Source organism: Rhinolophus sinicus, chromosome 2 (assembly GCF_057876585.1).
Source record: "Rhinolophus sinicus isolate RSI-liver-muscle chromosome 2, RSI-T2T, whole genome shotgun sequence".
NCBI classification, from domain to species: domain Eukaryota; kingdom Metazoa; phylum Chordata; class Mammalia; order Chiroptera; family Rhinolophidae; genus Rhinolophus; species Rhinolophus sinicus.
Genome location: NC_142502.1, coordinates 15,176,012 through 15,201,753, shown reverse-complemented (window position 1 = coordinate 15,201,753; position 25,742 = coordinate 15,176,012).

The following is a 25,742-nucleotide window of genomic DNA, read 5'->3' as shown; positions in this document are numbered from 1 at the left end:
CTGCCGTACAGAGAGAATGAATGTGTTAGATAAGCACCATTCAGGCATGAGTCAGCCTTGTTGCCAGTGAGTTCAATGTTAATGAATCAACACTTATATCAAACGAGGTGTCTTTAAACAGAAACACATATAAAACAAGGTCATGTATTGCTGGGTTGATCAAAGTGTGACCAGAGGCTCATGGGAACCTAACCTTATATTTCCCTAGGAGTAATTGTTTAGTATTCACTAACTCAGTGCTGGTGGGAGACTAGAACATAACTACCATAATGACGAGAATCAACTGTAATTATCAGGCAAGTGCTGTACAAAGAGGTACAAAGTTGTACAAAGTTCAGTGAAGGGAGAAATGACTTCTAATGGATGAATCAGGGGCAGTTTATGAAAGGAGGCGTTGGAGATGGGACTCAAATGGGGGGTTAGAATTCGATCGCGGTGGGAAGAGACTCCAAATGCAGAAAACGGAGCCACAGTGGAGTCTAGACAATGCCGAGGCTCTGCAGAAATCGGGGGGTTATCTGGCTTGGCTGGAAGGTGAGTATTGGTGGGAAGGATAAGAAAGGTAATTTGAAAGAAAAAAAAAGGTAATTTGAACGAGTCTCTGGGGGACAATTAAGAGTGCACTTGATTTGATAGGCAAAGATGGGCCATGAAACTAATTTGGGTAATTTGCTCAAGAGAAATGAAAAATGTAAGTCTACATACTTAAACATGACTGTTGAAAGCAGCTGTATTCATAGTAGCCAAACACTGGAAACAACCCAAATGTCCATCTCCGCAGATGAAGGGATAAATAGAATGTGGTCTGTCTCTACCTCGGAATGCTACTCAGCATTTTAAAGGAAAACTAATACTGATACACAATATAGATGAATCTCAAATGCATTATGCTGAGTGAAAAAAACTGAACACAGGAGGACCATCTGTATGATTTCATTTACATGAAACTATAGAAAGGACAAAACTAATCTATGGTGACAGAAAGCAGAGAGCAGTAGGCTCCGAGTCACTGAAAAGAGCAAAGGGAACTTTCTGGGGTGATGGCTGTGTTCCACATCTCCATTGTGGCAAGGTTACGTGGACATAGTCATTTGTCCAAACATTTGAAAATGGGTGCATCTTGCATAAAAATTATGCAATTTATGAGTGCACTTTGTTACATATCAATTAAAATAATAAATTTGTTTTAAAAGAAGCTTTAGGGGAGGAAACATCTGATATATTTCAATACTTTTCCCCATCCTAATAAACACCCATAAGAAAGGCACATAAGGGAAAAAGCAGAAATAAAATGAGTTACCAGCTATGTACTCCCTCAGTAATTGTCAGGGATAAGGTAAAACCTGGTCATATCCAAAGCTAAAGACTCACAGGCATCCTGTTTGAGAAGTTCCATTCTCTATACTGTTGCTAACTTGTGTTTTATTCACACATTTCCTGTTAGTAGTATATATACCAATTCCTCCCTAATATGTCACCATTATATATCTGGCAATCAATATAGCTGGTCAGTTTTCTTCTCAAACCATAACCCTATTGGATTAATGCTGAGAGAGACCTGTGAGGTCACCTTGTGTTTAGGAGCGTTGTGTTGTCGTCTTTTCCTTCTGGGGAGCACAGTGTGGAGTCAGCGCTCATCAGTGCCCTGGAAAGTGGCCGAGTGAACTGTCCACATGTCCAGCAAGGTCAGCAGTGTCCTAGGCCTTCGGTGCTCCCGATCCTTCCAGAGGAGCACTCATTCGTAGGGAGATTGGAGCTGCGCTGCTCTCCCAGGCAGCCACCATCTGATGTTCTGTAGTAAAGGGTCACCATGGTCAGGAAAGGGTAGCCTGTGGGCACAGCCTTCTGGCAGCATGAATTCTACCAAACAAATAGATGTTGTTAGGGGAGCTGCCAATCTTCAGTTTTCTCAGCTTTGAGTGCCTTCCATTAAAATACATGTTTAGCTCTAGTAATTCTCTAGGAATATCTCTGGTTGTACTCACTGTATAGGATCTTATGCTGTCTGACAAATTTCAAACAACTATCAGAGGGTCCTACTTTATAGAGTTAAACCTTCATTTAGAAATTTCATTTCGATTCATTCAAAAAAGGCTATTTGATGTGCCAAGTGCTCTTCTGGACTCAGGATGGAATGATGAACGAGACCCAACGTAACCCCTGGGTCTGCCCCCTGGGATCGCTATGGCCCTGGACTGACTGATGCCATCTGCCTTGTCATGTCCCTTCTCTGTAGGTTGCCCGATCACTTCAAGAGTGGTCTTGCTACACAGTATCTTGGTTTCCGATTCTCTCTTCAGGAGCATCTGCTCAAATTTGAAAGAATCAATCTCTAAATGTAAGCGAACATTCCTGAAAAAAACGATAAGCATTCATGCTTTTCTGACTTCTGCTTTTGTGATGCGGTGAAGAACCTCATTAGTCAAGAGGTGTTTCTACATGCTCAAAAATTAGCTCTTAATCACTTCGGAACTGGGTTGAGTTGTAAAGCTGTTGAGGCGGGTGAAAAGGGAAATGGGCAAGTAAACAGCTTTGGGGTTCTCACCCCCTGAAGGCTGGCACCCTTGCTACGGCTCCTGCACTGGGTGTACCAACACTTGTGGTATGCTTAGCAGCGTCTGATTTTCTTGAAGTTGGATGGAGTCCTAAATCTGACATCATCTTTTGTTTCTTTCCCACTGTCTTTCTTTAAATGTTCTCTTTAATAAAGAAGAGAGAAAAGAGAGTATCTCAAAACGATGATTCCTTTCCCCCTTAAATGCTGTGTTGGGGAGGGAAACAGCACACACGTGTGGTTTCTTTCCTTGGGCTCCACTTTCTTGCTTTCTAAGCACATCAGGAGCGCGTCTTTCATCAGCTGCGCCCTATGTGGCTCCACTCCTAACTGCTGAATCAACAGACTGGAAGTCGAGCAAAAGAAAAGCACAAATACACACAGAGGCATAATTACAAGGAACGTTTTCAAGTTGAAAACATTGCTCACCCGGAAAAAACTTTACAGAGAAAAGTTTAAGCTGTTTTCAGTTTTCCCATCAGAAATATTTTCTTACAGAGTTGATATTTCCATAGTTCAAAAGAAACTATTCAAGCAGAAGATTAAAGTTTGGATTCATTCCAAAAGGCGGCACAAACGTGGCCCGGAAGGCTTCAAAGCACCTAATGTTGATCAGAGGAAACGAACACCAAGCAGAGGAAGCCATGACCGCTGGGGGGTTCTGGGCCAAGGGACCCGTAAACACCAAGGCCCCCCACACTGCCACCTCTCAGCTCCATCCAGAAGGGACTGAAAATCCACGTGAAGCTGTCACCTCTGCTGCATGACAATGAAGCTCTCCCTACAATGGGCATTTACTGACCCATGTTGGCTGCATGGGGACATTTAAACTTGAGTAAGACCATGCCTACCCCTCCTCACAAAGCACGAATGGAAAAAATACAGAAAACACACAGTAACTACCCCAACTCGGGCACAGATCTCACAGCAAAGGTGCGGAGCAACCCAGCTGAGCCCCGCGGGGTGACCTCTACACCTGTAGCCCCCAAGTGCCAAGCTTCAAACTCACCCCAATCTGCAGCAGAGTTTTTCAGTGAGCTGTATAGCAAAAGCAATAAAAATGACAACAATGTTCTGAATTTTCATAAAGCAAAATTGATTTCGTTTTAAAGGCTGCCTTTTATTCTACCACTTTAAGCTATTTTATAGACTGTCCCCTCTTAAGAAATGGCCCAACAGTAGAGCTTTAAAATCCAAAGAGCTCCTGTGAGTTCATGCCTTCCGAGAAGCAAACACTGAGGCCAGATTAAAGGTGCTAAAGGTGAGGGGGTGTGGGGGGAAAGGTGGGGAAGGGCTGCAGAGCATGCGTGGGCGGTGCTCTGACCCTGGGAGGGAGGGGGAAGGGAGAACTGGGCAGACAGATCTCAGCCTGCAGCACAGATTTAAGAAAGTTTCAGCCTGGGCAGTAGGGAGTCAGAACTGAGCTGTCACAGGAGCCCTGCATCTTTGTAGGATGGGCAGTTAGCACCCGACTGGGTGTCACTGGCTGGAAATGGCCTGCAGGAAGCCTCAGCTCAAATGTGACTATGGATTCATAGGGCCGCGCATGGGGCCACCTACACTCCCCACAGCGGGACCTCTGGGCAGGGCACGTTTATGGTCCTCACACTCCAGCCAACCCCCTCACAGAGCTTTCTCTGTCGCCGTAGGTCTAGGGAGCGACTCCTCCATGGCTCCCATAGGCCTCTTCCTGAGGAGCGAGGTTTTTTGGACAAATTACAGCTACCGTCACTGCAGGTGCTCTGAGGGTCTCCCGCCCGGACTATCCTCTCTAAGTTCCCCCCACCCTCAGCTGTCACCTCAGCAGGTCTTCAGGGGTACCCGATGGTGTAATTCTTTCCTGAGAGCTCTGAGTCCTCCGCAACCACAACTGTCACAGCCAGCCTGGGGCCTGCAAATGTCCATCAACAATTACAGTGCAGCCGCGACCACCGGGGCTCATCGCGCATTCCTCCCTGACTCCATTTTTATCAATGTTGGAGCCCCACCTCCTCCCGCTGATCATGATGGTGACCCTCACCTGCTGGCTGCTGGAGACAAGGGGCCAAAGTGCCTGCCACAACACCGCCTGGTGTGCAGAGCCCAAAGGTGGGGGGAAGAAACGCACCCAATCCCCCACCCCCCGGTTCAGGGTAAGTGGAACCGCCTCTGTTCCTCCCCCATATCCTAGATCCTTGTTCTCTTACTGGAGACACGGTGCCACATGGAGATTTCTGACTTCATGCCTGACCTGCTTCTTGAAGGATGCCACATGTTTCCTGCTAAGCTGGGCCAGCCGTGCTGTTAGGACATTTCAGTGCTCTACGAAGCTAGCTCCTTCCCGATGGGGCAGTATGTGATATGACCAGTGGATCTCATGATCAAGGACCTACTTCCATACCTCTTTCTCTGTGAAGAGGACCCTTGTCTTGTGGTGTGCCGGATAGGATTTGGAGCCCCTGGCTGAAGCTCGGTGGGCAAGAAAGGCAAACCCACACCAGGAATACGTATCTGTCTTTATGAGGAAGAACCACTGGTCCTTCCAGGACAGAATGGGCCAAGCATAGGTGACTTGCTCTCAGGGCTTTGGTTTTCATCCTTGAAGAAAAGTACCACATCAGGGGCTTGGCGATGGCCTCTGGTGCTGACGCGCTAGAAAGTCAGAGGCAGCGAGTAGCTGTCTTGATAAATGAGAGTCCAGACTAGGCATATATGGAGCCTCTATCATTGCCACCAGGGCCACTCCATTCATGTGCCCATCATGCCTGTTCCAGAGGGTCAGTAACCAAATCTGACCAATGTCATCTGACTAAGTCACTTTGTCTGCTTGGTTGCTCAATGCCTCTTGCATAGTGATGCTTTCTGGAAGAATGTGTGATACAAAAATCTTATTTCATGCCCAATTCCATATATCCATCGCAGGTCCCTACCCCAGACTCTTTCTCTCCCATCTTCCAGTCCTTTTCTCTCCAAGCCCCTGACCAGACAGCCAGGCCCTTGGCTACTGCCTAGGAATCAGTATATGGTCTCTAAGGCCACTTATCCTTCCACTCAAAGTGGATAGCCAGGCGCACTGCTCACAGTTCCACACACTGGGAACATGTTCCTGCTCCACTGTTTTTCAGGGTTACCCCTGGGTATAGCTGTAATGTAGCCACCATAGGTTTTCAGCTTGTACCCACATACTGAGCTAACTCACCCATAAACCAACCTCGGGCTTCTTCCTCCTCTCTTGCTGATCACATAGGACCCGCCCCTTAAGGCCGTAAGTGTCAGCTGGTGGTGACATGGGGTCTGGGCTCCATGCTCAGGCAGCCTACTCGTGCCCTCTGGTCCACTGGGGCTTAACCTGAAAGTATCATTTCCATTTTAAAATGGACCGATGGTGGGTCCTTTCAACTGTATGATTTCATGGGTCTGGCAGAACCCAGCTCATAATGGACAGTACTAGATGCATGGTCAGTTAGTGCCCCATGGTCAAGGCCCAGTAACATACCAGGAGCTATTTCTCAGAAGAATTATAATTCTCTGCTGTGGATAGCGCGACCTTGCTCCAACCTCCAGGGCTCTGTGTTGTGATTCTCCCACTGGGACTTGCCACAGAATCTACCGTGTCTTGTTCCACCACTGACATTTTTAACACCATAGGATCTGATGCCACCATGTGCCAGGGCCTCTCCCTGCCTCACATACCACTCAGAATGGAGCCCTCTCCGGCCTGAGCCATGCGCCATCCAGTCCTTAATCCTGTCTTGTTTCCTTAGCCCTCTCCTAGCTCTAGTGTGTTGGTTTAGGTCCCCTGTGAAATAAACACTAAGACAGTTTAAATGTGAGAGAGATGTCCTGGGAAAAATACTATGAAGGGTAAAGGAAGAAGCGGGAGAAGGTAGAGGAGAGCCTTCCTTCCATAATGCAGACATCCATCTGAGAGAGAGATGGAGGGAAAGGGAGAAGGAGGGAGGGAGAGAGGGAGGGAGGGAGGGAGCGAGACAGAGAGAGAGAGAGAGAGAGAGAGAGAGAGAGAGAGAGAGAGAGAGAGAGAAGGAAGAAGGGCTGAGAAGGGTGAGACTGAGACTACAGATCATTCTAAGAAAGCTTGGGCCGGGCCTGTGGGAGTCCTTGAAGGAAAGTTGTCTTGTAGCAGAGGAGACTTGCATCTCTCAGGAAGAGATCTCAACGAGCTCTCCCACCATGCTGTCACTGGTGGCAGGTTGGGGGGGTTGGAGGGGAGGTGGCCTCTGCCCGAGCAGTGGTGTACCCAGAGGGGCATGGCTGGGGCTTCCCCCAGTGAGAGGTCTGAGGGAGCATTTCTATGGCTGTCACTGCATCCCCTTCCCACCACCACCATTAGCTCCAAGGACAGTTGACTCTCAGAGAAGAGCAGATTTAGACAGCTCCCACAGGAGGCGCTCCACGCCACACAGAGACAGGACTTCTTCCCGGCCCGGGGGGAGCCGGGTGATTCAAAATGAGTTATGTCAGTCAGAGAAAGACAAATACTGAATTATCTCACTTAGGTGTGGAATCTGAAAAAGCCAAAAGAAACAGGGTGGAATGGTGGTTGCCAGGGATGAGGGTGGGGGGAATGGGGAGCCATTGGTCAAAAGGGCACAAACTTCTAGTTATAAGACGAACGAGTTCTGGGGATCTAATGCACAGCATGGTGACAATACTTTCCAATACTCCATTGTGTACTTGAAAGTTGCTAAGAGAGTAGATCTTAAACTGTTCCCACCACACACACACACACACAAAAAGGTAAACAAGTGAGGTGACGGAGGTGTTAACCAACCCTATTGTGGTAATCATTTCACAATATATACATGTAATGAATCACCACACTGCACACCTTGAACTTATACATTGTTATAATATCTCAATAAAGGGAAAGTTGAGGAGAAAACTGAGCAGGTTGGCAAAACCATGTTTTTAGACCCTCTTGACACAGTATTAATAATGCAGAGTCATGATTTGTGTTTTACTATTGTGAAGCCACAGAGTACAGATGAGATTGACTTACATTCTGAGAAAGACCTTCATTTTCCATAAAGGAGTAGGGACAGGTATGACAGACACGGTAGGATGGTAACTCAGCCAGCTTTGGGGCAAGCGTTCCTCGTTACATGTACTTTTAAATCTCATGCTAGCTTATAGCTTTGATACGTGTAGACATGATAGCTTTTCTTCCCACCTCTTCCCACTGTTATCCAGCGGGGGTCTGAGGAGATGGAGCAGGTGTGGCATGAGTTTAATGAGGGGAAGTGGGAGTGGAGAGATCACGGGGACCCTGTGGGTCCGGGTAACATTGGAGATGAGCCCTGTACATTAATCTGGTGGTTTTGTAATGGTTTTAACTGCCTATGTCTCCACAGTCTGAGTATTCCCTAAATTATATTCTGCCAAAGGAGGGACGGGCTTCCTAAGCAGCACAATATACCACTGGCTGGATGACTTTTCGTGGGAATGTGTAGATCCAGAGAAAGCTATGGAGGTAGCTGTGGCATCTGTGAAGGGAGGTTTGGGGAAAGTCGTTTAACGTGTCTGCCTTAGTTTCCCCATCTCAAAACCCACTCTATGACCAGTTGCAAGGATGTAATAACATAGACAAAGCAGGGGTCTGTGCCTATGATGTAGGCAGCATTCAACAGCATGGCAAACACCTGCCTCTGCTCATTCCCTGTGGTGTGTTCTCTACAATCCTCTCTCCCTGTATTCCGTCATCCCTGTGGCCAGCTGAAACGGCACTGCATGCTTACTCCTGACCTGCCTGTGCTCTGCTTGGAGGAAGTGGCCATCTGGAGGCAAAGGCGGCGCCCACAGGCTGTGCGCTCACTCTCCCTGGACAATGGAAACGCCCACCCTCAGCTCCAGGTTTACCTGCTGGGCAGACTCTGGCCATCAGAACACAAGCCCCCACCGGGAAGACCCCTCTATAAAGTGAAGCACTGGCGAGAAATTTGTAGTAAACAGGAAGGAAGTTGGTAGATAGTTGTGGCGCAGAGCAGTGCTTTTCAATAGTTGTTTAGCAGCGGAACTTTTTCAAACAAAATCTTACCCAAAAACTCCAATAGATAAAGCAGGTACAAAGTGGACTCTGAAGTGAGTGTGGGGGCCTGCTCCTCACCTCCGCCCAGAGAAGCTTTCTCCGAAAGGGTGAAGACCCTGTGTTCTCTCCTAAGTAGCTATAATGTAGCGTAAGGCCGTCGGTCGTGTAGACTTATTAGCTCACTTATACGCTCCGAGCCTCAGTTTCTTCCTCAGATGACATTCATGACTCACACAGTGCCAGGCTCTGTAGACACAGCTGGAAACCAGACAAGCAGGGTCCTGGGATTCTAGGGGGGGTATGAGGGCTCTGAGGAAGGGGGCTTCTGTGTGTGCATGGACCAGGCTCATGAGGCCTCCCTGATGAAGGGACCCTGAGGGGCCATACTGTTCTGGGCTTGGAGAATTTCAGGAGTTGGGAGGCAAGGTGGGGTACAAGCAGAGATGACTGAGACTCAAAAACCCTGCAACAGGAAAGAGCCTGGCATCTCTGAGGAACTAACCAAAGTCCAGGCAGCCTGGATTCCAGAGAAGATGAAGGGAGCGTGGCCTGAATGCAATGAAATGTTACAGCAAGAAGGTTCAGGTCTGAGGCCATGTTATGAATCTGGGGCTTGGAGCAGTCCGTGGGGTTAAACAGAGCTGGGCCTGGCCAGAGCTGCCTCCTCCAAAAGCTCACTTTGGCAACAGGTGCAGAGAATGGATTGGAGTGGACAAGAGGATATTGCAGGGACAGCAGTCCCAAACAGGCACTTCACACGGGAGGAAAACACAACAGCCAACGCACAAGGGAAAAGACGCTAAACCTCGCTTGTAAACAGGAAAGTGCAAAGTAAAACCACAGTGAAATGTGATTCACACCCACCAAGTCAGCAACGGTTGAAAAGCTGTCAATGCCTCTGGTGAGAATGTGGGAAAACAAGCTCTGAAACCCTGGAGGAGGATAGTTAAGCAGAATCTAATGAAGCTGACTATGTCGTCTACTCAGCAATTCTACTTCTAGGAAGGTGCCCTATGGACACTCATCCCCATGCCAGAAAAGATGAGTGTAAGTACATCTATCAAAGCATGGTTTGTAACGCAAAAAGAAAGGAAATAACCTGCATGTCCACCAATAGGGGAGTAGGCATGTGAATTGGGGTAGGTACATACTATGGAATCTTTGCAGCAATTAAAATCAACTGGAGCCACTGTGCTAATGGAGCCACATCCCAAAATATAATGTTAAGTGAAAAAAGCAAGTTACAGGCAGAAGGATTACATGGCATTTGGTACCACTTACATAACATTTTAAATGCAAAATACTATGTATTTTCAGACTTAATATACACGGTGGAAGAATCAAAAGCAGAAGGGAGGACAGACACCACCTTTAGAATACTGATTACTGCTGGAGAGAGAGAGAAGGTAGATGACAGGATTTAGTCATAAAGAGGATTTCAACTCTATATTATTCTCCTCTAAAAACTTTGATGTGTTTAATGGCCAATGTTAGCGTTTACTAACTCTGAGTAGTAGATACGTAGGTATATGTTATAATACTTTCTGCACTTTTGTATGTTTAAAATGTTTTATTAAGAAATTTTGGGGGTGAGAGGAGATGATACAAGTAATCTGGGCAAGAATTCCACGGGAGTAATCACAGTGGAGATGAGGAAAGGGCATGGAGGGAACAGAATGGACTGGATATTTGATAGTACAAAGTGGAGAAGGGCAGGTCAGGGATGTTCTCCAGCTTCTGGCAGGGGCAGCTAGGTGGGTGGTGGAGTCAGGACGCAGATAGAGGGGAGGGTGGGGACAAACTCATGATGTCAGGTTGGCGTGTGCTGAGTCCCAGGCACCAGTGAGTCCTCCAAATAGAGCTGTCAGAGGGTGGGTGAAACCTAACGTGCATTCCAGGCTGGAGGGGCAGCTTGCAGTCAGATGATTCAAGCACAGAGTGAGATGGCCCAAGGAAAAGGTAGAGCGGGAAGAGTGTCACCTGACCAGCCCTCCCACAGTTCATGGTCAGGCAGAGCGGGAGCAAGGGGCAGAAAAAGGAGAATTCAAAATATCAGCATATCAAAACAGCCAAACTTTATAAAGAAAACAGAAGGAAATGTTCACAACAAATAGAACAGACAAAAGATGGCCTTTTTCAATATGTATAGTGTTCTTACAACGAATAAATAAGAAGCACTAAGACCTTGATAACTGAGTTTGTAAAATGCTTGAACTGACGCATCACCAAAGAAGAAACAAACGTGTCAACAAACACATGGGAAAAAAACGTTCATCAAAGATGTGGAGTTTCAACTGCTCTCCTATCAAATTGATGATGTGGTGCCGCTGATGGTGGTTTGGAGTTTTGTTTTTAATAAATTCTTGCTGGTGAGGGGGTGGTAAAGTGCGGGGCCTCGTGCATTACTGGTGAGGGTATAAATTTACATGTCTTTTTGGAAAGCACTTTGGCTATAGGCATCGGAGGCCTTAAAATATCAGTTACTTTGTTTGCTTCTAGTAATTCCACTTTGGGTAAATTCTTAAATGGTGAAAAAGCTTTATGTCAAAGATATTTATATTTATCAACAAAAAATAAATAATATTCAATAAGTTAAGTAAATTATAGCTCTCCACTGTGAAAAATATTACACAGTTCTAACAGATGATGTTTACAAAGTTTATAACAAGATGAGGAAATGCGCATGTTATAATATTACAAGAAAAAAAGCGGAATTTTTAATTATATCTGGAGATGATCTCAACTGAACATCTGCATACCCACAGGAACAAAAAACATATATTGAGAGTGTATCAGACAAAATACACCAAAATGTTAAGCGGTTGATTTTTTTATTTTTTTTTTTTGGTCATTTTTCGGCATCTCCTGTGTTTTCTATAATGGATAATATTTCTTTAACAACGGGATACATATGCACATTATTTTCGAAAGAAAAAAATTAATGTTAGAACTTTTCACTCAAAATGGACATATGCAGTGTTCAGTTATAGTGAGGCAGACACAAATCCCCTGCTTAGAAGGCACACGAAGCAGGAAAGCCTGGGATGGTGGCCATCATGGGATTTTTATCACTGCATCAAGGTTTGGATTCAACTTCAGTTGCTCCCCAGGGAAAGCAATAGTCTTGCATTTTCTATCACATTTCCTGTAGAGCCCATTCCACTGAGGAGAACATGGGAGATAAACCCCAAGCAACATCACAGATAGGCCAGTACCAGGCACACAGCTGGGAGGCTGTGACCCACATGTAGTTATTTACATTTATAATTAAATTAAGTAAAATTTAAAGTTCAGTCCCTCAGTCACGCTAGCTACATTTCAAGTGCTTAATAGCCACATACATGCAGTGACCACTCAATTGGACAGAGCAAAACATTTCCATCCTCATAGAAACTTCTATTGATCAGTACTAATGAAGAAAATTAACTGGTTGTTCCCATATGCAAAGATGGCTCAACATTTAAAAATTATAAAATAAATGCACATTAACAGATTAAAGGGAAAAATGTAATCATCTCAATAGGTGTAGACAAAGCATTCAGAGAATTCAAGATTTATTCACAGGAAAATCAATACACTAATAGTAGACTATGGGAAAGTATAAAGAAAAAAGAACCAGTTTATAATAAAAACAAAATCTACAAGGTACCAGGAATAATCTCAATAATATGTACACCCATTCCTTTATAGAGAAAATTATAAATCATTATTAAAGGAAATAAAAGACAACCTAAATATATTTAGAGATATGTCATTTCTTAGATGGGAAGATTCAATATTGTAAAGATTCAATTCTCCACAAATTAATCTATAAATCTACAAATTCAACACAATTCTAATAAAATTTCCAATACAGTTTTTTGTGAAACTCGACAAACTGATCATAACATTTATCCAGAACAATTAAGGACCAAGGATCTTATGACGCTCCTAAAGAAACAGAAAATGGAAGAGAAGAGACTTACCGTACCATTCATTCATTCATTCATGCAACAAATATTATTAAGCACCTATGTGTGCTCTGGCTTTAGGTGTCGGGAATACAGCAGTTATCAAAACGGTCAGCAATCCCTGTCCTCATAGAGCTTAGTAACATTCCAAATATCAAGACTCGCTCTAAAGCTGTAATAATTGAGATGTTGTGGGACTAGCACAGGCACAGATGAACCAGACAGACAGCCTAGAAACAGAAACTGGACATGGGATAGTATTTGACAGAGGAATAGGATGTCTATCTGGAGAAAAATATTCCTCCACACACACACAAAACAATTATAAGTGGATTAAAGACCTAAAGTGAAATGTGAAACTTTAAAATATTTAGAACAAAATATAGCCGAATATCTTTGTGACCTTCAGATAGGGAAATAGTTCTCACAAAACACAAAAAACACAAACTGTTAAAAAATTGTTGATTATTTGACTACATAAAAATTTACAACTTTTGTTCAACAGAAGTCCCTAGAGTTTAAATAAACCACAGATTGGGAAAAGATGTTTCCAAAGCATGTAACTAAAAAAGAATTATTACCCAGTATATACAAGGGCTGCTACAAATCTATAGGAAAAAGACAATACATCAGAAGATGAGCAAAAGATATGAACAGGCAGTTCACAGAAGAGGAAACTCAGAAAGCCAATAAACACCAAAAGATAGAAATTAGGAAAATGCAGGAGAGATCCAAGATGGTAGAGTAGATAAACACTGTGCCTGCATCCTTCCATGAACACATTAAAATTACAACTAAATTATGGAACAATCAACCTGGAAAACCATCTGAAGTCTAGCCAAACAAAAGTCCTACAACTAAAAATATAAAGACGTCATGTTGAGACTGGTAGGAGGGGCATGATAAGATAGGTAAAAAGCTAACAGGAACGAGCTTAAAAATTAACCACTGGACTCTGAATCCCCTGGTTAGCTGTGGAAACAGAACAGATCCCAGAAGAAGCCAACGGTAACGGCAGCCCCCCTGCAAGTTAACAAACACCCTACATCCTGCATAGAAAAATATAACACCCCAGTTAAAACAGAAACTCAGCACAGCTGTCTCTAATAGACTTTGCCCAGTCGACTCTCTCTTCTCTTTAACTTTAATAAATCTTCTTTCTGTAACTTTTACGCCTCTTAAATTCTTTCACAACATGCGAGCGACGACCGACCACGACAGGGCAGAGACACGGAATTAGCCCCAAACCTCTGTGAGGTGGTTGAGAATCAGGAGAGATATTTGGCCACCTCAGTTCTCCCAGGAGAAGCAAGGGACCCCAGCACCTCACACCAGGCTCCCCAGCCCAGAGTACTGGTGCTGAGAAGAGGACTCTCCACAACATCGGGCTGTGAAAAACTGTGGGGATTCTGACCATTTGGGTGGGCCAGAAGACTGCGAGAAACCAGACATCCTCTTAAACAGTCCGTGCACACACTCACTCTTTCGCATGCACTCACCTTGGGCTCCAGAAAAGGGACGGTGACTCAGGAGACTTTGGAGACATATGGAGGGCAGACTGAGGTGTGTGGCTTTGGGGGGAGGACTGGAGGACAGTTGGCGTTTTCCTGGTGAGGGGTCCACCTCCGTGCAGCTGGCAGGCAGGCGCCATCTTTCCTGTGTTGAGCCCGCCCCTTCCGGCCAAATCGGAATTTGATTGGCCCGGTGAGCTCCACTGCTCCATACTGCTGACTCACCAGGAACCTACCCCACACAACTCTCTGCACTCTCTCAACTAGCAGCCAGCCCCGCCAACATTGCACTCTTTCTTTGAAAACTATCAGAGACTGACAGACCCCAGGCAGGTGGTGACTGGCCTTGGTGTGCCCTGAGACTTTTGCTGAGTTACTCTAGCCTCAGCACTGGCACCAAACCAGAATTTACATTAACCCAGTGGCCACAATTCTTCCCACTCTAGTGACTCCCTGAGACCCTGCCTCACCCAACTTGCATGCCACACAAGGCTTTATCAGTGGCTGAACTTTAAGGGAGCTGGCAAGTGGCAGCAGGTCTCAGGGTATCTGGCTTTTTGTGGAGCTACCCCAGGCCCGGTACTAGCGGCAGATGTCCTTGGTTTGTAGCATGGCCTCCCCCACATGCCTCCAGGTTTAGCACAAGCAGTGAACAGCCACAGATTGCTCTGTACCTCCTACCAGTTAGTTCCCAATCAGTCACAAGCAGTGGGTGACCTCGGGCTGCACCAAGGCCCTTCTCAAGAGGCCCCAGAACCAATATACTTGGAGGTTGGCTTCAGACCACAGCAGAACACCGCCGAATTAGCTCCACAAGCAACACACAAAGGGTGGTCTCAACAGGCACCAGAGCCCACTGGGGCAAATCCCATTCAGCGGGGTAAGCCTCCCAGACAGCAGCCCATAAGCTATGGACACGTGCAAACCTCACAGCCAGTCAGCCTAAGGGTCAATCCCACCCACTGGCATGCCTATAGCAATCAAGGCTGAACTATAACCGAAGTGGGACCCACACAAGGGACACTCCTGGAGCGCCTGGAGCAGGTGACTAGGGAGACTGTGTCACTGAGCCTCACAGGACACCTACTACACAAGGCCACCTGGCCAAGACTAGGAGACATAACAGATCTACTTAATACATAGAAACAAACACAGGCAGCATAAATGAGGAAACAGAGAAATACATCCCAAGTGAAAGAACAGGAGAAAAATCAAGAAAAAGAACTAAACGAAATGGAGGTAAGCAACCCACCCAGAGTTCAAAACAATGGTTATAAGGATACTCAAGGAACTTAGTGAGAACTTCAACAAAGAGATAGCAAGCATAAAAAAATGGCATAGAAACCATAAAAAAGAATGAGTCAGAAGTGAAGAATATAATAACTGAAATGAAGAATGCACTAGAAGGAATAACCATTAGACTAGATGAAACAGAGAATTGAATCAGAGATTTGGAAGATAACATAAAACACCCAATTGGAACAGCAAAAAGAAAAAGGAATCCAAAAAAAAAACAAAATGAGTGTAGTTTAAGAGATTTCTGGGCCATCAAGCATAACAACATTTGCCTCATAGGGGTAACAGAAGGAGAAAAGAGAAAGCAAGAAATTGAGAACCTATTTGAAGAAATAATGACTGAAAACTTTCCTAATCTGGTGAAGGAAAGAGACATACAAGTCCAGAAAGTGCAGAGAGTCCCAAACAAGATGAACCCAAACAGGCCCACACCAGGACACATTATAATTAAAATGGCAAAGGTTAAAGACAAAGAGAGAATCCTAAAAGCAGCAAGAGAAAAGCAGCTAGTAACTTGTAAGGGAGTTCCCATAAGACTGTCATCTGATATCTCAACAGAAACTTGGCAGGCCAGAAGGGATTGGCACGAAACAGTCAATGTGATAAAAAGCAAGGTCCTACAACAAAGACTTCTCTACCCAGCAAGGCTAGTATTTAGAATCAAAGGACAGATAAAGAGTTTCCCATACAAGAAAAAGCTAAAGGGGTTCATCACCACCATCATTAAAAGGAATGTTAGAGGGATTTCTTTATGATGGAAAAAAAATCAAAATTATGAATAATCAAATGGCAATAGCTACATATCTGTCAACAATTACTTTCAATGGAAATGGATTAAGTGCTCCAATCAAAAGACATAGGGTGGCTGAATGAATAAGAAAACAAAACACTTACATATGTTGCTTACAAGAGATTCACTTCAGATCAAAAGACACAGAGACAGAAAGTAAAGGGATGGAAAAAGTTATTTCACGAAAATGGAAACAAAACAAAACGAAAAAAGCTGGGTAGCAATACTTATGAGCATACCATACAAAATAGACTTTAAAACAAAGGCTATAACAAGAGACAAAGACAGACCAAGTAATCCCACTTCTGGGTATCTATTTGAAGAAACCCAAATGCTACTTGGAGGGGATATGTGTATCCATATATTCACTGCAACATTGTTTACAATGGCCAAGATGTGGAAGCAGCCTGGGTGTCCATCAATGGATGAATGGATAAAGAGGAGGTGGTACTTATATACAATGGAACACTGCTCATCCATGGAAGGGAATGGCTTCTTGCCATTTGCGGCAGCATGGATGGACCTGGAGGGTATTGTGCTGAGTGGAGTATGTCAAACAGAGAAAGACAGATGCCATGTGATTTCACTTATATGTGGAATCTAAAAACAAAATTAACAAATAAAACAGAAACAAACTGATACAGAGAACATTTTGATGGTTGCCAGATAGGAGGGGGTTGGGGGTGAAAAAAGGGGAAGGGATTAGGAAGTACAAATTTGTTGCTACAAAGTAGTTATGGGGATGTAGGGTACAGCATAAGGAATATAGTCAATAATATTGTAATAACTGTGTATGGTGTCAGATGGGTACTAGATTTGTTGGGGAGATAGATGGGAGAGGGTCAGGGCACAGGCTGAAAAAGGTGAAGGCATTAAGAAGTACAAATTGATAATTACGAAATAGTCATGGGGATGTAAAGTAAAGCATAGGGAATATAGTCAATGATAAGGTAATAACTGTGCATAGTGCTAGGTTAGTCAGGGGGATCACTTCTTAAATTATATAAACATCTAACCACTATGCTATACCCCTGAAATTAATATAATATTAAATGTCAACTGTAATTGAAAAATTTTAAAAGGGAGCAAAATGTGAAGAGGAATAAGAGGTCCAAATTTCCAGGTATAATACAAATAAGGCATAGGGATGTAATGTACAGCATAGAGAATACAGTCAGTAACATTGTGATAGCACAGTATAGTGTCAGATGGTTGCTGGACTTACCATGGTGATCAGTTATATATATATATATATATATATATATATATATATATATTAGTTTAAGGGGTACACCATAGTTATTGAACATATATATATCAGTTATGTGTGTATATATATATATATATATATATATATATATATATATATATATCAGTTATATATATATAACTGATATATATATTCAATATATATATAACTTATATATATATATTCAATAACTATGGTGTACCCCTTAAACTAATAATATATTAGGTTGGTGCAAAAGTAGTTGTGGTTTAAAAGGTTAAAAATAATTGCAAAACCACAATTACTTTTGCACCAACCTAATAATATTATGTGTTAGCTATATTTTTTTATATGCATTTAAACTCTTTGAAGAGAATGCCTATTTATTCATTTTTTTTTTTTAAGTGTGTTTTTCCAGGACCCATCAGCTCCAAGTCAAGTAGTTGTTTCAATCTAGTTCAAGTAGTTGTTCAATCTAGCTCACAGTGGCCCATGTGGGGATCCAACCAACAACCCTCTTGCTAAGAGCACTGCGCTCTAACCAACTGAGCTAACTGGCCAGCCCCTGTTAGCTATATTTTTACTCAAATTTTTTTTAAGAAATAGGAAAATACAAATCAAAACAACAATATAATTACTCAAATCAAATTGGCAAGGGAAAAAAAAGGAAATATGTCAGTAATATGAATAGAGAAAAAGTGTACACACCACTGATAAAATGTGAAAATTCAAATGTACATTCTCATGGCCTTCAAAAGTCCACTCTTAGGTGGAGAGAGAAACTCTCTTGCACAAAGCAACCTTTATAACAGTCACTGCACAGAAAGTAGATTAGTGGTTGTCTGGGCTGGAACTGGGAATTCATAGTAAATGGGCACCAGGCTCTTAGTGAAGTGATAGAAATGGTTGAAACTTAATTGTAATAGCAGCACAACTTGATAAATTTACTAGAAATCATTGAATTTATACTTAAAGTAGGTAAACTATATGGTATGTAAGTTATACGTAAATAAAGTTGTTTTAGATTTGTCATTGCGGCCTTATCTGCAATGAAAAAAAATTAGAAACAGCCAATAATTTTATAAATTGACTGCTGTAGAGATTCAATTGAATACAATACAGTGGTTCAAATAAATAACCAGAGTTACTTACAGCAACATGAATAAATTCCCAAAATTAAAAATAACGACTGAAGTAGTAAAAACAAATTGAAAAGTAATCCATATATTGCAAATGGTAATATTTACATACAATTTGAATACATACAGGGTGATGCTATATAATGTTTATGAGTACGTATAAATATAGTGATGACATACAAATGCACACAAGAATGATAAACACCCAATTCAAGATAATGATTGTCTCTGGAGATCAAGGAATGGAGATAAACTGTTATCTGCAATGTTTTGTTTCTTTAAAACAAAACACTGAAGCAAACATGACAAGTTTTTAAAATTCAACTCAAATGTTTGTTGTCATATTCTCCGTAATTTTCTGTATGCTCGAAATAGAATTGAAAGATACAACACAAAAACATTTTTATTTGCCTTTCCAGTCGCTCTTCATACCCGCAGTTTACATCTTCTGTCAAAGAGCTGTGATTGTCAGAGTGCAAACGTATGTGAGTTTTACCCTATATTTTATAACCATCTTCATCTGTTTACTGGTTACTGGCCTCAGGCTGGGCACTGCCTGACTATTGGGAACCCCACGATGAGACAGCCAAGGGCAGATAAACTTGGAGCTTGGTCAACCGCCTAGAGCCCAGGTCGATACATATTGTGTACAACAGTGACACCTAATGGTCAGTGTAGGTACTTACATGCGCTCCGGAACACTGTTGTGATCGGTTCTTCCTTCTGTTAGAGAGAATGAAGGATTCCGGACTAGAGTGGATTGCAGTTGATCAGCAACTTTCTCAGTAATCTGAAACAGATAAAAGCCTCCCAGAAGACCTAAACTAATTCTGAGAATTCCGGGAGCTCAAGGAGCCGAGCTTTGCATCCTGAACTTTTCCCCCAGCATCCTCTGCAAGACCAAGGCAGCGTCTGAAGCTCTTTAAAAATAATACCTCAAACCCACATTTGAAGTGAGGTTTCAGGAGAAGAAATATTTCTGTAGTTGGGTGGCATGAAGTGGGAATACGTGCTTTTTTCCATTTCGAGCCAAGTTGATTAGTGATGCTACATATGTGGGAGGGGATTCGTTTTTAAAAATCATAACATGTCAGGGCCACACAAGATCTTAGAGTTCACATTACGCATTCCCCACAGGCATTTGGTGTCTTGAAATGTCCAAGAATGTACATGCGCCTACGAACAAAACTGACACCATAATGCTAGTATTTCTGGCTAATCACAGGACAAGTGAAATGAGAGTGCATGCCCCAAACAGGCAATACACCATGAGGTGAGCAGGTCTTTCTCCTTCCATAGCCGTTTGTAAATTCTCTAAGTCTGCACAGTAACAAGCTACTAACAAAAGTGGCTGATTATTAGCTTCGACATGGAAATCACTGCCATCCTGAGTCTTTCAAAATTACTGAAAATCAACATCTTTGTTTAAAGGTCCTTAAGTGAGCAGTGCAGTGAGAGAACTAAATTCATCAGTATATTAGGGCTCTGCAGAGAAACAGAACCAATGGGAAAGAAAGTGAGATAGAGAAGTGAGAGAGAAAGAGAGATTATACACAATTGGCTGTCACAATTATGGTGCGTGAGAAACCCCAAGATCTGCAAAATGAGTCAGCAAGCTGGAGAGCTGATGGTTTAGTTCCCGTCCAAAGGCCAGCAGGCTTGACACCCAGGAAGAGCCAATGTTTCAGTCTGAAGGCTGTCAAGTAGGAAGAACTCTAACTGAGAGGGTCAGCCTTTTTGGTTTATTCAGACCTTCATCTGATTAGATGCGGCCCACCCACACTGGGGACAGCAATCCGCCGATTCAAATTCAGTCTACCAATTCAAATTCAAATTAAGTTCATCCAGAAGCATCCTCAGGGACACATCAGAATAATACTTGACCAGATATCTGAGCACCCTGGAACCCAGTCAAGTTGACACATAAAATTAGCTGTCATGATCAGTGACAGCTAACTTCGAGAGTGAGGGTAGGAGCTGAGGGAAGCAAGTGCCCACTGGGCCGCCTAAGCCCGCTGAGCTGTTGACTCTTCCCCAGTGGCCCTGGAAAATGGGTTGCCAGGATGAAAGCCAGACCCTCTTTCCCCTTCTCCAGGAGAAGTTCCATCCACCGTGGACACTGGGGCAGAAGGAGGGTGAATACGGTTCATGTAGCTTTTTCGGAGTTGTTCGGCCTGGCCCCTTGCCTTCAGGGATTTGTGAGGAATCACGGTGACCGCTGTTCAGTTTGCCCAGGACCAAAACGGTTCCTGGGGATGCAGGACTTTCAATGCTAAGTTTGAGATAATCCTGGACCACCTGGATGATTGTGACCCAAGGGTCCCTTCCCTGCCTGTGAGGCTTCAAGTGGCTCCAGTTTCTTTGCCTCCCTACATTTAGATACTGAGTCAATCCTGGACCCACAAAAGTGCCCAACGGTCTTGTGGCTGGATGGCTCTCAAGCCAGGGTCAGCTGCAACTTTGAATCCCAGAAGTTTTCTCCGTGGTGCTATAAGGATGAATGGATATTGGGCAGCTGCTTTGGGTCACTGCTTTTGCAGCCTTTGCTGCGGTAACAACACTGTCATGGGGCATAATCCCCCAGATCGGCCCAGAACAGCCCTGCCCAGGACCCAGAGCCACACTCCAATGGTTGCCAACAAGGTGCTCTCTCCTGGGCGAGACCAGGCTGTGCCGTCTTCAGCTCCCAGACAGCTGGCGGCCACTCGCTTCTCTCAGAAAGCTGAGCACAGTCTGTTCCCTCCCAGTGCAACACGCTGGCTCCCCACTCGTCTCTCACTCATGGTGCAGCTTGAACAAGAGCCCTGAGATGTTAGAACCAGGAGCGGGTCGCTGAGTATTTCTAGAGCATGGTCTTTGCCCCACGGAGAGACACAAAGAGTCAGGATGTTACACTGACCAGCTTGCTTTCTTTTCTTCTTGTTGCTTTTGTTACAGCTTTACTGAGGTATAATCCACATACCACACAATTCGCCCATTTAAAGTGGACTATTCAACAGTGTTTAGTACATTCACAGAGTAGTATAAACAACACCATGATCAGGTTTAAAACATTTTCATCATTACCAAAAGAAACCCCATATCCTTTAGTTATCATCCCCTTACTTCTCTCAACAACCCCTCCCCAGTCCTAGAAAACCACTAATCCACTTTCTGTCTCTATATGAATAGTTTAAGTTACATACTTATTTTAATGTGTACTAGGGAAAATATAGGTAACATATCAGCCCTTTAGGATTTAACATATCAGGACTTTACAGATACAACTACTTAGAAAATGCTAGGTTAAAAATGGACAGATATAAAATCAATTAAGGAGAAATGCCAAGTAAACACTAGTACTGGTGGTCTGCCACATGGCCAGAACTGGAAAGGTGACATTTTTTTCTTTCATTCTCTTTTTCTTGCTGTCCCTCTCTCCTTTCCCCACCCTCCCGTTTTACAGTTGTTCCTGGAGCTCTTACTTAGGAGGCTATATGTGTTTCTCCCTCCCTGGCTCTCCCCCAAACCTCCTCCAGGGGCCTTTCCGAGCTGTGACTGAAACAGGAGGGGCTGCCACCCTTTGGGATTCACTCCCTCCCTAGGGTGTCCATGATGGGACAGGGAAGAACACACTGGATGACAGAGCAGGGCCCGGATGGAGGTCAGCGCCTCCTAACTCTAAAGCCAGCAGCCCGGCGGCAAGAGGACCTGCCTCAAGGATGGAGAGTCTGGGAACAGCTAGGACAGGCCACTGCAATCTGCAGAGGACCCAGCAGCCCTGTGGTCTCTCCACAGACCTCCCCACGCCTGCCCCTGAGGCTGAGATGGGCCCACCACCCCCCCACCCCCCAGGGCAGCTCATTCAGTGGGAACAGACAGGGCAGAGTCACTTCCTCCTGGGCTTGTACAGGACAGAGGTGACAGGGAGGAGCCCAACTCACAAGACTGACCGTGACAGCCAGTCCACATCAAAGCCTGCAGAGTTAGTGCTTGCGGAACACAGTTTCCATGCAGGTTTTTTTCTTCTTCTGAAGAGCTTTACTGAGGTATAACTGACATCCTACAAACTGCACATATTTAAAGGGTACAATTGCTGAGTTTTGACATCTGTATACACCCATGAAACTACCACGATAACCAGGATGATGATGTCTTCATCACCCCAAATTTCCTCATGCCTCTTGGTAACCCTCCTCCTGCCCCTCCCCACTTCCTTATCTCCAGGCAAACTTTCATCTGCTTTCCAGCACTAGAGATTAGTTTACATTTTCTAGAGTTGTATATAAATAGAATCAAATTGTACGTACTCTTGGTTGACTGGCTTCTTTCACTCAGCATCATTATTTTGAGATTCATTCACGTCGCATATACCAGTAGTTCGTTCCTATGCTCACACACTCTGTGAAGAGCTAACCCACACAGAATCAATAACAATTCCTTTGGTTCTCCCTCCGCCCCCTGGGAATGGCGGAGCAGGAGCTGGAGTGAAGATGAGGAAGACTCTGGGCTGTGGGCGGCAGAGTCCACGGGACAGGCTGCTCGGGGGAATCTCCCTGGGGGCTTCTGAAAAGGGTTTCAAGCCACAGAATGTGAGTGATGTGGCCCAGGGCATCCAAAGGATAACTGCCACTCTGTATAAAATATGAGGCTGAGCCCACACCAGGGTGTGAGCCCTGAGGACAGAGGCCTGGAGGTCAGGTCCCGGGTGGAAGAAATAGGGAAACCTTCTTGGCCCTGCAGCTCCTAAATCACTCTGGGTAAACAAGCAAAGGAAAACCTCCCCAGGGCCAGGCAGTGCTTTGCCAACAAACCAAAAGCCAGCAGAGCCATAAATCAGCTGCATTTGCACCAAACAGATCATGAAGAGTTATTTTGAATAAGACGTGACCAAAAAAAAAAGAAGAAGAAAAAAATCCTGAAGCTGAGTCAACTTAAGAACATAAATAAAGAATGGGGAAGTGTCCATCTCCTGCTTCTCCTGAGTGACAAAACCGGGAGGCCCCAGGGCCAGGGTCCCCACAGGGAGGGCTGCCCCCTTCTCTTGAAATCATTATCCCAAATGTTAAGTGTCATGGCCCAGGGTGCCACAAGGTGATGGGTCTCCCTCGGAATAGCCACTGCAGCTGGCAGACATGGAGATTTTGGGAGGTCTCCTGGACCCTTCAGTGTACCCAGGAACCAGGGTACACAGGCTTTTCTGGCAGTGGAACCGCAGAATGCTCCCAAGGGACTATAACGCCACTGACACCAGCCCTGGCCTGCAAGGCTTCCCTGTCAATTAAACATGCGTGCGGTCTGGAAGGATTCATGAATCTTTTACCATGAATGTATGTTTTATTATTTCTTAAAAAGCAGCATTGTTTAGCAAGGGATTGTTTGTCGTTGTTACCAAAGTTATTAACTATAGAAGATTTAGAAAAATATAGAGAGACCAAATGGGGGAGAGGGTCACCTGTAATCATGATCCCACCACCCAGATATACTCTGTTGATCTTTTAGAGAATTTCCTTTGGTTATTTTCTATAAATCTAGTATGCATTTTTAACAGAAAAAAAAGAGATCGTATGGTGCATTCTTTTGTATGATCTACTTTTATACTTCATAATATGCTCAACATTTACATGTCATTAATAGCCTCCTACAGTATCATTTTAATAGTTTACAGTATTCCATTAAATGGATGTACCATGCTTCATTTAACTCACTCCTTCCTTCAAGGTTTTCAATCAATAAATGTTTCTCTCTAGTCCACCACAGGCAAATTGTCATAGTGTCATTCTCCCAATATGCCTGCCATAGGCAGACACACAGTAGGGCTGCACTTTCCTGCCCCTGCGGAGTTGGGTGTTGCCACGTCACTTGTTTTGGCGAATGCAATGTGAGCAGTGATGATATCTGTGCAGAAGCTTTAAGGGCCAGTGCACACTGGAGAATGTTCTCTTTCCCTCCCTCAGCCTCGGTCTCTGCAAGCACAGCTCCCACCAACCAACAATGGACATGAAGCACAGTGCGAGGACGAACTCTGCTCTTAGTCATTGGATTGGTTCTGACTGACTGGCGTCAGGGCTGATGGAGAGACAAGATCACAAACAGAATCCCAACCCACCAAGCGTGCATGGTCTTAAATACCAGCCTAAGCACAAGGCTGTGATCCTCAATAACGAGCAGCGAATAACCATTCAGAGCAAAACTATGTCAGGGGTGCCATGGAGCAGCCCGCAAATGTTGGGCCCCGACAGGACAGCACTGAGCAGGACAATCTGAGCAGAAGGATGACTCACAGGCCAGAAGGGCCTGGGCAGGCTTCTTGGAGGAGGAGGGAAGAGGAGGGCTTGGAAGGTTGGGGAGCTTTGAGGGTGGGGATGGAGGCACGAGTTGGAGGAGGGTCGGAGAGCAAAGGCCTTGAGATCAAGCAAAACATGGAGCCCAGAGCACTGCTCAGTAGGTGATTTTGAGTGAGGCAGGGATTTTGAGAAAATGAGAGCCAGAGACAGGCTCAGAGAGAGACAAAGCAGTCAGGCTGGGAGAAACCACTCCTGCAAGGAGAGGAACCTCGTCTCCATCCGGTGCTTCTGCTCAGTGTCCTTCCCTTGGAGGAAAATGCCTCTATACACTGCCTCAGCAGGAATGGCTTCGGTGAAACCGGCCTTTGAAGGCCACCATGTCTCGTTTTAATCATGCGAACACTATTTTCAAGAGTAAATCTGACTTCAGGAAAGCCAAAACTACCGTGGTTTGCTAATCCTATCGGAGTGATCACTCCCAACAGCTCCAGGTGTTGACCACACTTTCAGGGTTGTCAGTCCTCCGGTCAGTGTCATTCAGTCAGACTCTCTTAGTCAAGCAATCAATCACTGTCAGTCAGCCAGTGTCTGTCAGTCATTCAGCTAGTCAATAGTATGACACTCAGCTGGCATCTCAGCACTGTGCCCATTTACCTTTCTGTGTATTTATCCAGCACCTTTCCTGTATCCGAACATGGAGATCGGTGGGTCATTCCTCCATGAGGACAGGTGGTGTTGTTGCCCCAGGAAGTCAGAATGAAGTAATTGCTTAGCTGGGTCACGCCCTCAGCCCCCATTTCAGCTGCTAGGCTGAGCTGCTGTCATCCTGAGAGCTTCCTGAGCTCTAGAGGGCATCAGTTCAGAAGTGAGTCAAAGGAAACACCGTCCCCTTTTCACTCTGAAGAGACACTTCCTCCCCTGCAGGGGTTTTTGGCCGTCTCCCACCTAAGTGCTCATCTGGCCACAATCCCAGGACTGGCAAG